Below are 12,268 nucleotides of genomic sequence, written 5' to 3' on the forward strand. Positions count from 1 at the left end.
GGGCCAATATATTTTCATGAAATGAATGTAGACTTAGGATATGTGTCTATTTTTTGATATGTTTCTGAGTGGTCAGTGTTCTTCCCCAGGATTCCCTGACTCCAAACCAGCCCTCTGTTAGGGACAAACTGCCCAAGAAAGCTTCTTGGTGCTGTCCACCCATCCCCCAAGCCTCTTTACATTTCTAAGCCCTTATGTAGGCACCACGGTGAAGCCAGCAGACTTCACTTATCAGACCTTGCCGCAATAAGCAAACCCCAATTACAAACCACCCACACCGCACAGGGGTAGGTCGTGGGAAACATAAACAAACTTTACCTACACCATCCTGTAATAAACATCACAAGGTAATATGTAGCAAAATTAACCAGCAAACAACCCCAGGATGCAGCCATACGAAAGAACTCCATCAAACTCCCCTCCCCAATACAAACCCCTCATTCTGTAAGCTTGGGGCTACTTCTTCTCTGACTGTTAAGGGAGCAGCCAGCAGGATAATAAAAACTTGACTTCCTAACTTTGGGTCTATTTTTCCTTTCTCTTGGCTGACCTTACATTCTGGTGCTGAAACCTGGGAAGGGGATAAACTCTGGCCAGGACTCACTCACTTTCTCTCTCTCTCTGTCTCCCTCCCTACTCCCTACCCTATCACCCCTCTTCCGGCCAATCTCCCCTTCCCTGAACCTGCCAAAGACCCAGAGAATCTCCTAGACTCTCCCATTGCTGGCAACTTCATCCACCACCTCCGCCAGGGTGAATAAATAGGGACTGTTGCCGTTCCCCGGAACCCTTGACCATCCCTCTCTCCATTTCCGAAAGACCCAGTGCTGGGCCAAGGGCTTCCTCCAGCCTGTGGGCCTCTGGTTCCTCCATTTCAGGGATGCCTGACATGGCAGTTACCTCCTCTATTCCAGACAGGTTCCGCAAGAAAAGGGACGCCCTCTCCCACCGTTCTTGTCACCAGCAGTCTCTTCTTCCTCTACCCCCACCTCTTCCATTCCGCAATCTCAATGCTCTCGGGCTCCATTCAGAGGTCCGTTCTTTTATTTATTTATTTTTTTTGAGACGGAGTCTCGCTCTGTCACCCAGGCTGGAGTGCAGTGGCTTGATCTTGGCTCACTGCAAGCTCCGCCTCCTGGGTTCGTGCCATTCTCCTGCCTCAGCCTCCTGAGTAGCTGGGACTACAGGTGCCTGCCACCACGCTCGGCTAATTTTTTGTATTTTTAGTAGAGACGGGGTTTCACCGTGTTAGCCAGGATGGTCTCGATCTCCTGACCTCATGATCCGCCCGCCTCGGCCTCCCAAAGTGCTGAGATTACAGGCATGAGCCACTGCACCCGGCCCAGAGGTCTGTTCTAAGAGGCTTATCTTTTACTGCAATACCACATGGCCTCAATACCAACTGGACAGTGGCTCCCAATGGCCCAAAAATAGCACTTTACAACTTTTGCCATCACAATGGGAAATGGTCTGAGATTCCTTATGTTCAGGTTTTCTTTAAGGGAGGAGACCACCCCTCATATTGTCTTATGCCAAATTTCTGCCTCCAAAGAAAGAAGTAAAAGGCAGAAATGAAATCCACAAGCAGACAGCCCGGCACCACACCCTGGGCCTGGTAGTTAAAGATCGACCCCTGACCTGATCGGTTATCTTATCTATAGATTACAGACATTGTATAGAAAAGCACTGTGAAAATCCCTGTCCTGTTCTGATCTAATTACCGGTGCATGCAGCCCCCAGTCACGTACTCCCTGCTTGCTCAATTGATCACGACCCTCTCACATGGACCCCCTTAGAGTTGTGAGCCCTTAAAAGGGACAGGAATTGCTCACTCGGGGAGTTTGGTTGTTGGAGACGTGAGTCTTGCTGAAGCTCCTGGCCGAATAAAGCCCTTCCTTCTTTAACTCGGTGTCTGAAGGGTTTTGTCTGCGGCTTGTCCTGCTACATCTTCACTCTCTGTAATTGCCCTTCCCTCTGTCAGTCTTGTTCTACTTTCCAAATCCTCCTTGTCTGCTCCAAACCTGACTTGCCTCCTATCCCCCTCCCCACAGCCCCAGCCGATGATTCCTCTTCCTTTGATCCCGCCAATTCTCCCCCTCCCCAACAGCATCAGGATCCTCCACAGGAGCATCCTAATCCTCCACCGTATGTCCCCGTTCTGGCTCTACCCCTCTCCCCCCCGTCTCTCAAACCACCCCGCTTCTGACTCTGGGTCCTCTCCGTCTCCGCCCCTTACCCGCTCTTGGGCCCAACATATTCAGCAACCAGCTCCCTTACTTCCCCTTCAGGAAGTAGCAGGAGCTGAAAGTATTGTTAGAGTTCATGTTCCCTTCTCCCTCACTGATCTCTCTCTAATTAACAAAAGACTTGGTTCATTTCCAGAAGACCTACCTGTTATATTAGGAAGTTTCAGCACCTTACCCAGTCTTATGAACTAACCTAGCATAACCCCTACATTATCCTCTCTTCTACTCTCACCCCAGAAGACCGAGACTGTAACTGGACGCTAGCTCAGGCACATGCTGATACCATTCATCACCAGGCTCCTGCCCAGCCTACTGGTGCAAAGGCAGTCCCCAACAAGGACCCCCCACTAGGATTATCAAGACGGGGCCTCTGGACGCCACCGTCGAGACCACATGATTGTATGTCTCCTTGCAGGACTCAAAAAGGATGCCTATAAAGTGGTAAACTATAAAAAACTTTCAGAAATCACCCAAGGTCGGCCGGGCGTGGTGGCTCACGCCTGTAATCCCAGCACTTTGGGAGGCCAAGGCGGGCGGATCACAAGGTCAGGAGATCGAGACCATCCTGGCTAACACGGTGAAACCCCGTCTCTACTAAAAATACAAAAAATTAGCCGGGCGAGGTGGCAGGCGCCTGTAGGTGGCAGGCGCCTGTAGTCCCAGCTACACGGGAGGCTGAGGCAGGAGAATGGCGTGAACCCCGGGGGGCGGAGCCTGCAGTGAGCCGAGATCGCGCCACTGCACTCCAGCCTGGGTGAAAGAGCGAGACTCCATCTCAAAAAAAAAAAAAAAAAAAAAGAAATCACCCAAGGTCCTAACAAAAACCCAGCCCTTTTTCTCTCTGATTTAACTGAAGCCATGAGAAAATACACCAACCCAGACCCAGCCAGCCCAAAAAGAACCATTATTTTAAACCTTCAGTTCATCTCCCAATCCACTCCCAAAATTTGATGCAAGTTTCAGAAGCTTGACAACGGCCCTCAAACCCCACAATGAGACCTTCTTAATTTAGCCTTCAAAATCTTTAACAATCATAATGAGGAAAATAAAAGGCAAAAACAGGCAAAGTTTCAAATGCTTGCCTCTGCCATCAGAGGCCCTGCAGGCCCACGGGGCCGCAGCTCCACACGGAAGCCTCCTAAAAATTCACCTCCACCTGGCACCTGTTCCAAGTGTGGCAATAAAGGCCACTGGTCCAGACAATGCCCAAACCCAGGAAAGCCCACCAGGCCATGCCCCCTCTGTGGAGGACCCCACTGGAAGTCAGACTGTGAGTGGCCCCAGCAAGGACCGCCCCCATCCCCTCCTGAACCAGCCAAAACCTCCTACTTGGATTTCATCAGCCTTGCCACTGAAATCTTGACGGTGCCCTGGAATGAACGCCCCCGGCAACTACCATCTCTTCATTCAAGCCAAAAGTAACCCTAATGGTGGCACGTAGGCCAGTATATATATTTTTTAAATTAATACCGGGACAAACTACTCTGCTTTACCTAATTTTTCAGGACCCACCCAGTCCTCCCAGGTCTCTGTTGTAGGAATTGACGGACAAGTTGCCAAACCCCGAGCTACCCCTCCACTCTTCTGCTCCCTGCACAGCTTTTCCTTCACTCACTCTTCCTTAGTCCCGCCCTCATGTCCAACTCCACTCCTGGGCAGAGATATCCTTTTCAAACTCCACACTATTCTCCACCTCCATGGTAACCTACTTAGAAATTCAACTTTCCCCTGGGGCCTGGGCTATGACCCCAGCCCAAGCAGCATTAATAATCTACCCCCGCCCTCCTCCAAAAGAGAAATCCTTTCCTTCCTAGGGTTAGCGGGCTTCTTTAGAATATGGATTCCCAACTTTACCCTCCTAGCTCGCCCCCTCTATAAAGTGGCCAAACGCCCTCTCGATGAACTCCTAAAACCCTCACATAACATACTCCCCAGCGTCCACAAACTCAAAACTGCTCTTGTCACTGTGCCAACTCTGTCCTTACCTAATATCTCCCAAACTTTCACTCTCTATACTTCCAAAAACCGAGGAAAACCCTCGATGTCTTAGGACAACAGGAAAAAAATCCTCCTTTTGCCCCTGTAACTTACCTCTCTAAACAACTAGATAACACAGTCAAAGGGTGGCCAACCTGCCTTAAAGCACTAGCAGTGGTGGCCATTTTAGCTCTAAAAGGCAGGAAACTAACTTTCAGCCAGAATACCACCGTCCGCAGTCCTCATAATCTACAAGATCTCCTCTCCTCCTGAGCATTAGGCTCCCTTTCTCCTTCATGGATTCAATTACTCCATGCCCCCCCCCCCTTTTTTTTTGAGATGGAGTTTTGCTCTTGCCTCAGTGTCTTGCGTAGCTGGGATTACAGGCGTGTGCCACCACGCCCGGCTAATTTTTGTATTTTTAGTAGAGACGGGGTTTCACCATGTTGGCCAGGCTGGTCCTGAACTCTTGACCTCAGGTGATCCACCCGCCTCAGCCTCCCGAAGTGCTAGGATTATAGGCATCAACCACCGCGCCCGGCTTACTCTATGCCTTCTTTATCGAAAATCCCAAATTCAGTCTTGTCAAAAGTGCTCCCCTCAACCTAGCATTCTTACTCCCTGTATCTTCTTCCCCTCCTACTCATTCTTGTACTAACATCCTAGATCACCTGCAGCCACACTTTCTAAACATTTCTTCCCAGCCTCTCACCAACCCCAATGACCAGCTATTTATAGATGGCTCCTCTTCCGTACCCACTGGCTCCCCCAAAATTGCTGGGTATGCGGTTGTTTCCCTTGACCGAGTAATTGAAGCTAAGCCCCTACCTCCAGGAACCTCCTCTATCCCTTCTCTCCACAATATACAATGTGATCCCTGCCTCAGCCTGTAACTGGACTTCCACCCAAGTAACCTACCATCCCGAAATCCTCATTAACAGCCCCCTCGAATTCGACATGCAGGCATTAACAGAAATCTCCCCTCAGTTAGCTAACGAGTTGGGTCCAGCTGTTACAGCCTTACATCCCTATTTACGCAACCTATCCCTCTATCGCAGCCGTGATAAACCCGTATTAGGAGCCATAACAACCCACAAAATCTTATCCTATCCAGCACCGCTGTGCATCCAATGACATCTACCCTCTGGCATTCCCCTCAGCCACCTGAATTCCAAACTGCAACTTTACCCTACAACTCAAACCTCCCACCGAACATACTACTCTCAAAGCCACCAACAATAAAGACAGGCTTTGTTTCTCTAGCCTCCACCTCCTTAACAAAAATTAAGGGTACTGTAATGGCCAACACCTCCCCTGTTTATCCCTCTTCCCTTGACTCCCCTCTCCATGCACCATCCTTACCCTACACCCACCACCCGGGACTGTCTCCTTATCCCAACATTCAACAACACTCCCACATGAATCTTAGTGGACACAAAATGCTTCCTCTTACACTGGGAAAAAACCCAAAAGCCTCCCAGCCTAAACCAAACACCCCTGTAAAACCACTTACAGCAGCAAGCCTAGCCGGGATCCTAGGAATATAAATGCATGAAAATAACAAAATGTATATCTTTTTAGCATACACAACCCGTTCTGTCTACCAAACCAAGGCATACTTTTCCTATGCAGTACCTCAACTTATATTTGCCTCCCCTCTAACTGGACGGGCACCTGCACACCCTGGTTTTCCTCAGTCCAAAAATCAACGTTGCCCCAGGAGACCAACGTCTACCAATCCCCGTTAATACCCCTATCTGACACGGCCATGCTATACAACTCATACCTCTATTAGTAGACCTTGGAATAACTACAGGAGCTGGAACTGGGATTGCGGGATTAACCACCTCCGTTTCCTATTACCAATCCCTCTCCAAAGACCTCACAAATAGCTTGGAAAAAATAGCCAACTCCATTACAACTCTCCAATCACAAATAAATTATTTAGCAGCAATGGTTCCTCAAAGCCACAGAGACTTAGACCTACTCACAGCTGAAAAAGGAGGACTCTGCCTTTTTCTAGATAAAAAGTGCTGCTTTTATCTTAATCAATCTGGCTTAGTACAACATGCTGTAAAAAGACTAAAGGACTGAGCACAAAAAATTAAAGAAAACATCCCTCGATGGCCAGCGTGGCCCTCCTGGTCTTTTAATACCTAGTTTCCATAGCTAATGTCCCTCCTAGGCGCGGCCATAACCATGTTTCTTTTCCTAGCATTCGGCCCTTGTCTCCTAGACCTTCTCACCCAGTTTCTACAGGACCGTATCAGAGCCTTCACCTATGCGACAATACATGATATAATGCTGCTCCAGGAATACCAATGGCTCCAAAAATGGCAGTCCCTACCGTCCAGCCTTCCCCCACAACTGTCGCCCCTTTCCAGCAAGAAGCAGCCAGACAATGGCACCCCTCTTCTATTCCCTATTAAAAGGCTGGAATGTTAGGGACAAACTGCCCAAGAAAGCTTCTTGATTGCTGCCCACCCTTCCCCCAAGCCTCTTTACATTTCTAAGCCCTTATCTAGGTGCCCGCGGTGAAGCCAGCAGACTTCACTTATCAGACCTTGCTGCAATAAGCAAACCCCAGTTACAAATCCCACACAGCACAGGGGGAGGTCGTGGGAAACATAAACAAACTTTACCTACACCCTCCTGTAATAAATGTCACAAGGTAATATGTAGAAAATTAACCAGCAAACAACCCCGGGATGCGGCCATACCAAAGAACTCCCTCAAACTCCCCTCCCCAATATAAACCCCTCATTCTGTAAGCTTGGGGCTGCTTCCCCTCTATTAGGGGAGCAGCTGGCAGATTAATAAAAAGTTGTCTGTCTAACTTTAGGTCTATTTTTCCTTTCTCTCAGCTGACCTTACACCCTCATCTCCTGGGAGCAGGAGGCCCAGCTGTGAGGTCAAAATGCCCAGGATCCCCAGGAAGGAGGAAGCCTGAGAGAAAGGCAGAAAGGGGAGAAGAGGGGATGACGTCTCCGTCCCAGCTGGAAGAGGAATATTTTGTTGAGGAAGGAACACTATTTATATGTTCCTTGCTCCTGGTGTGACTCATTTTTGCTGACTTGAATTTATGACATTCCCTGGAGCCTGGCATCTTGACCTTCTCTTTCTCACTTTAAGGGAGGGGACCACCCCTCATATTGTCTTATGCCCAATATCTGCCTCCAAAGAGAGAAGAAGTAAAAACTAAAAGGCAGAAATGGAATCCACAGGCAGATAAGCCCAGCACTGCACCCTGGCCTGGTAGTTAAAAATCAATTCCCGACCTAACTGCTTGTGTTATCTATAGATTGCCAGACATTGTATAGAAAAGCATTGTGAAAATCCCAGTCCTGTTCTGTTCCGTTCTGATTACTGGTGCATGCAGCCCCCAGTCACGTACCCACTGTTTGTTCAATCGATCATGACCCCCTCACGCAGACCCCCTTAGAGTTGTGAGCCCTTAAAAGGGACGGGAATTGCTCACTCGGGGAGCTCGGTTTTTAGAGATGTGAGTCCGCCGATGTTCCCAGCTGAATAAAGCCCTTTCCTTTCACAACTTGGTGTCAGAGGGGTTCTTGTCTGTGGCTCGTCCTGCTACAATTTTTTTTTTTGAGACGGAGTCTTGCTCTGTTGCCCAGGCTAGAGGGCAGTGGTGTGATGTCTGCTCACTGCAGCCTCCGCCTCCCAGGTTCAAGTGAGTCTCCTGCCTCAGCCTCCTGAGTAGCTGGGATTACAGGCACCTGCCACCACACCCAGCTAATTTAAAATTTTTTTTTTAGTAGAGACGGGGTTTCACCATGTTGGCCAGGCTGGTAATGAACTCCTAACCTCAAGTGATCTGCCCCCCCTCAGCCTCACAAAGTGCTGGGGTTACAGGTGTGAGGCACCACAACTGACCGAGACTGGGATTCTTTTCTTCTTCTTTTTTTTTTTTTTTTTGAGATGGCGTTTTGCTCTTGTTGCCCAGGCTAGAGTGCAATGGCGAGATCTCGGCTCACCGCAACCTCTGCCTCCCAGGTTCAAGTGATTCTCCTGCCTCAGCCTCCTGAGTAGCTGGGATTACAGGCATGTGCCACCACGACTGGCTAATTTTGTATTTTTAGTAGAGATGGGGTTTCTCCATGTTGGTCAGTCTGGTCTCAAACTCCTGACCTCAGTTGATGGGCCCGCCTCAGCCTCCCAAAGTGCTGAGATTACAGGTGTGAGCCACCGTGCCTGGCCTCTTTTTTTTTTTTTTTAAAGATAGAGTCTCACTCTGTCACCAAGGCTCGGGTGCAGTGGTGTGATCTCGGCTCAGTGCAACCTCTGCCTCCCGGGTTCGTACCATTCTCTTGCCTCAGCCTCTGGAGTAGCTGGGATTACAGGCATGCACCACCACACCCAGCTAATTTTTGTATTTTTAGTAGAGATGGTGTTTCACCATGTTGGTCAGGCTGCTCTTGAACTCCTGATCTCAGGTGATCCGCCCACCTTGGCCTCCCAAAGTGCGGGGATTACAGGCATGAGGCACCGCGCCCGGTACTTAATTTGACTGGTGGCATCCCATAGGGACTACAGTCAGGCTGCGCTATGAATCGGCCCATTCAGTGGCAGTGTGTGAATTCAAATTTAGGATGAAGAAAGTTCACCTTTCTGTCTCCAGGCCCCTAGGCCCTGGAACAGCTGCCTGTGTGGTTGATGGTGGCTCCTCTGGTTGGCCTTGAGGTGTGTGGGAATGTCACTGCCTGGTGAGCTCCTCAGTTGGCCAGCACTGGGGGTGGGGGATGAGGGTGGCTCCCAGGGGTACCCATCTGAATGCTGCTGTTGTGAAGGTTGATTCTGTCACCTGAATATGAGTAGGCCTTGGGGAGTTGACAGGGCCAGAGGTAAGTTTTGAATCAGCAGTTTCCCAATGGCCACTCAGAAAAATTACACATTTGGAAGGGACCAGCAGGAGTCTGTTTGGGAGCTGTCATAAGCCCTTGGCGTCAGAAACACTGATATGGTCTCTGAGCCTTTGGTCAAGGCTCCCTGTAGCCAGACTTTCCCCAAACCTGCAGTCTCTGCCCAGCCTCAACATCTGGCACTCACTCAGCACCTCATTCCTGTCCCCAGTGCAGCCACACTTCGCCAGTACCTTCAGCCAGGCCCCAGGTACTCTGGGGAGTGACCCTTTGCCCACAGCTAGTACAGCACCCACTTCTCCCACAGCGAGGCCCACCCCTGCTTCCTGTTGCCCAGCGGGCCTGTGTTCCTTCACCTGTCCCCACTGTTGGCAATGCTTGAGCCAGGGGCCCTTCAGTGGATCCACTGGCCTGGTGATATGGACCTCAGAGGCTGACCTCCAGGATTGTGAACTCTGCCCCTGGTTCTTTCCCAGGAGGGTCCAGACCCCCAAGGGAGCTTCCACACCTCCCAGAGCTCTTCCAGACTGTGGGTGATGGGGTGCTCACTGAGGGGTGGGCACTGCAAGAGACAAAATGTCATTGCTTTTAAGGGAAGTTTTCAGTCTTCTCGTGTCCTTCAGAGGCCTGAGAGCCTGGGAGACCTAGGGCTGGGACCATACCCCCTGGGCAACAATGAATCCTTATGCCCCTCCCAAACTTTTTGCCTCCTCTCCCCAGGGTGAGAAAATAGCCCTTAGAGGCCACAAGGGACCAGAATAAACACACTTAACAAAGTAATCCATACCTTCCACCTGTTTGATGACCCCCCACCCACATAGATCTCCCCTTGAAAATTTTACTGCCCTAGACAGATTTTCTTCGTTCTGTCATTTCTTTTAAAATTTATTGTTCTTGGCCAGGTGCAGTGGCTCACGCCTGTAATCCCAGCACTTTGGGAGGCCAAGGTGGGTGAATCGCCTGAGGTCAGGAGTTCAAGATCAGCCTGACCAACATGGTGAAACCCCATCTCTACTAAAAATACAAAATTAGCCGGGTGTGGTGGTGCATGCCTGTAGTCCCAACTACCCGGGGTGCTGAGGCAGAAGAATCGCTTGAACCCAGGAGGCAGAGGTTGCAGTGAGCGGAGATCGCACCATTGCACTCTGGCCTGGGCAATAAGAGCAAAACTCCATCTCAAAAAAAAAAAAAATTATAGTTATTTAAGAAATATAGGCTGGGCGCGATGGCTCACACCTGTAATCCCAGCACTTTGGGAGGCAGAGATGAGCACATCACGAGGTCAGGAGATCGATACTATCCTGGCTAACACGGTGAAACCCCGTCTCTACTAAAAATACAAAAAAATTAGCCCGGTGTGGTGGTGGGTGCCTGTAGTCCCAGCTACTCGGGAGGCTGAGGCAGGAGGATGGCGTGAACCCGGGAGGCGGAACTTGCAGTGAGCTGAGATCACGCCACTGCACTCCAGCCTGGGCGACAAAGAAAAAAAGAAAGAAATATAATGATCAGTAGCTGCACCACTAATAAAGATGGCAGAGCAAGAGCAAAGAAAAATTCCTTTGGTTCCAGAAAATCTCCTGAAAAATAGAAAGGCTTATCAAGCCCTCAAAGCTACCCAGGAAAAGCAGGCATTTTTGGCAAAGAAGGAGCAGAGGAAAGGAAAAGGGCTCAGGTTTAAGCGACTGGAATCATTCCTACATGATTCCTGGCAGGAGAAACGTGACAAGGTGCGTCTCCGACAACTAGAAGTGAAAGCTCACGCCTTGGAATTACCAGATAAACATTCCTTGGCCTTTGTTGTAAGCATCAAAAGGATTGATGGCATGAGTTTACTGGTGCAGAGAACAATTGCAAGACTTTGCCTAAAGAAAATTTTCAGTGGTGTCTTTGTAAAAAGTCACCCCACTCCCCAGAACCTAAAAATGCTGCGTATAGTGGAACCTTATGTGACCTGAGGATTTCCAAATCTGAAGTCTGTCCGGGAACTCATTTTGAAACATGGACAAGCCAAGGTCAAGAATAAGACCATCGGCTGGGCGCAGTGGCTCACGCCTGTAATCCCAGCACTTTGGGAAGCCGAGGATGGGTGGATCATGAGGTCAGGAGATGGAGACCATCCTGGCTAACACAGCGAAATCTTGTCTCTACTAAAAATACAAAAAATTAGCCAGGCGCGGTGCCGGGCACCTGTAGTCCCAGCTACTCGGGAGGCTGAGGCAGGAGAATGGTGTGAACCCGGGAGGTGGAACTTGCAGTGAGCCGAGATCGCGCCACTGCACTCTAGCCTGGGCGACAGAGCGAAACTCTGTCTCAAAAAAAAAAAAAAAAAAAAAAGTATAAGACCGTCCCTCTGACAGACAATACAGTGATTGAGGAGAACCTGGGGAAGTTTGGCATCATTTGCTTGGAAGACCTCATTCATGAAATTGCCTTCCCAGGAAAGCATTTCCAGGAGATCTCACGGTTCTTGCGCCCTTTCCACCTCTCAGTGGCCCGTCATGCTACCAAAAATAGAGTGGGCTTCCTCAAGGAGATGGGCACACCTGGCTATCGGGGTTACTGCATCAATCAGCTCATCCGCCAGCTGAACTAGACCCAGGTGCCAAACTGCAGTAAATTTTATCAATGAAGTGTAAGCATGTGTTTTTGTTGTTTTGGGAATTTTTATCAAGTATCTTCAGAGAAGGTTATTTCCTGCTTTATCTTCAAAAACTGGAAAGGGTCAAAGAAAAGACAGTAGCTTGCTGGGCGCCATGTCTCACTCCTGTAATCCCAAAACTTTGGGAGGCGGAGGCAGGCGTATCATCTGAGGTCGGGAGTTTGAGACCAGCCTGACCAACATGGAGAAACACCGTCTCTACTAAAAATACAAAAATTAGCTGGGCATGGTGGCGCATGCCTGTAATCCCAGCCACTCGGGAGGCTAAGGTAGGAGAATCACTCAAACCTGGGAGGCGGAGGTTGCAGTGAGCCAAGACCGTGCCATTACACTCCAGCCTGGGCAACAAGAGCGAAACTCCGTCTCAAAAAAAGAAAAGAAAAGACAGTAGCTTATGTTCATGGCAAGCACCTCTCATCACAGTCCAGTTCCAAGGAAAAATTCCAGCGTTTTCTACACTGGGTGCCACGTCGTCTGAAATCAGCACATTCCACGGAGGAAGGAGTCCT

General features: G+C 49.6%; 1 pseudogene; it reads left to right on the forward strand.

Moving 5' to 3' along the window:
- The first annotated feature begins 10,601 nt into the window (after positions 1-10,601).
- Positions 10,602-11,921, forward strand: LOC100586132 (annotated as a pseudogene).
- The last annotated feature ends 347 nt before the right edge of the window (positions 11,922-12,268 follow it).

The sequence above is a fragment of the Nomascus leucogenys genome, chromosome 2 (assembly GCF_006542625.1).
Source record: "Nomascus leucogenys isolate Asia chromosome 2, Asia_NLE_v1, whole genome shotgun sequence".
NCBI classification, from domain to species: Eukaryota; Metazoa; Chordata; class Mammalia; order Primates; family Hylobatidae; genus Nomascus; species Nomascus leucogenys.